Genomic DNA, 1,765 nt, shown 5'->3' with positions numbered 1-1,765 from the left:
CCCTCCCGCGCCCACGGAGGCGTGGCCCTGGTGGGGGACCCTGGGCTCCCTGTCTGCCACTGCCCCACGCCCCTCGCCGCCTCGGACGACTCAGGCCTGGACCTCTGAGGTCTAGCTGGCCAGTGGGGCCCTGGGTATGAAAGACAGTCAGACCCTGGGCATAGGGACGCAGGCGGCCTTCCTGGAGGAAGCTGTACCTGGTTTAGTCTTGGAGTGGGGAGTGGCGAGAACCCGAGGGCTTCTGGCAACTGAACGTGGTCTAAGGAATGAAACTTCAGGGGCCTGGGGTCCAGCTGGAAATCAAGTGCACGGACCAGGGGCTGCCCCTGCTATGGGCTCAGCAACCTTCCCTACTCCCCATGAGCATGCCCATCTGTGGGAATCACCTCCTGGCTGACAACCTCAGCTTGTCCCATCTAGGGATGAAAGGGCCCAATCCTCAGGACAGGCCCGAATGACCCCTTGAAACCACAGTGGAAGTGATCTCTACCGGAATACCGTCTCGTGTTCAGGCAAAGGATGGTGTTACTGCTTTTGGGAAGCCCCTGGCCACACCCACCTGGACACCAGGCATCTGAAGACCCTCTGGGCTGCCTGGGTGGCACAGTTTTCCCCGTGCACCAGGGCAGCATCCACCGCCAGTGTCCAGAGTGGGGGATCCTACCAAGATGAGACCTAAACCAAGTGCAGCGGACAGTCCTGTGTGCCTGCATGGGCTGGCAGGGCAGCCTTTGCCCCTCCAAGGCCTGGCTCCTCCCCTTAAACTATCTTCACACCCCAGGCCCTGGAGCTGCACAAGTTAAGCCTAGGGGAACAATTGGGCTCATCCTCTAAGCGGTGAAAGCATTTTGTGAAAAAGACTCCTATAAAGCACCTGGACTGGTGAGTGGGAAGCCCTGGCTGGCTGTAGGTGGAGTGTAGACTCTGGGCTGGATGGGTCCCTCTGTGCATTATGGGGTCTGGAGGGACAGCTCCTGCCCAGTGACCCCGGTAGGAAGTAGGCTGCATGCAGTGGAAACCTCACGCAGGGCTGTTGGTGATCCAGCCGCCCTAAGCCATGGCAGGCTTTGCCCAGCTGGCAGTCCTCAGCTCCATTCCAGCAGCTGGGCTCAATCCCTGCTGCCTTTGCCCACACCCCTGCCTATGCCCCTGCTTAGCTGGCTCACAAACAGGGAAAAGGATCTTGATTTACTCCATACCGTCTGCCCTTCATGGCTTTCAGGCACGGCCAGCTGTACCTGTCTGTATGCACCTGTCCTTTCTGCACTTGCAGAGGGCATGGTTTGAGACCTGGATCCTGTACCTTCATCTCTGCTGTGAGGCTGGAGCCCCATACGGGTAGACAATGCCTCCCTGAACAATAGGCTTTTAGGGACCAAAGTTCTACAGTCCACCCTGAACTCCCTTTCAAATCTGCTTCCTGTCTCTCAAATTGGTTAGGGCTGAGCTAGGAGTAAGATGCTAGGACTACTTTCCTCACAACATAGATGTCTTGGGGACTGGCTCCCCAGGCGAAAGCCTCTGAATGCAAGGGCACCACTTGCCTTCATTCATGTGATTAGCTGGTGTCAGACCTGGGATTTAGCCACCCCTGGACCTGTCCTGCCCAGGGTGACCAACCTTCAGGAGGCTGGCACAGGGAAACAACATAGGTCCCAGTGGTTCCTTCCCCCTGGTAAGAAATAGCCATGTCAGCTGGGACTAAGACTGGAGACAGATTCCAAAGGATCTTGGCTCACTGTTTCTGCACATCTGGAGCCACAAG

This window comes from Elephantulus edwardii, unplaced genomic scaffold, assembly GCF_000299155.1.
Source record: "Elephantulus edwardii isolate Elephantulus edwardi_28Jun2011 unplaced genomic scaffold, EleEdw1.0 scaffold00045, whole genome shotgun sequence".
NCBI classification, from domain to species: domain Eukaryota; kingdom Metazoa; phylum Chordata; class Mammalia; order Macroscelidea; family Macroscelididae; genus Elephantulus; species Elephantulus edwardii.
The sequence above is the reverse complement of the archived record's forward strand: the minus strand, read 5'-3'. Positions refer to the sequence as shown.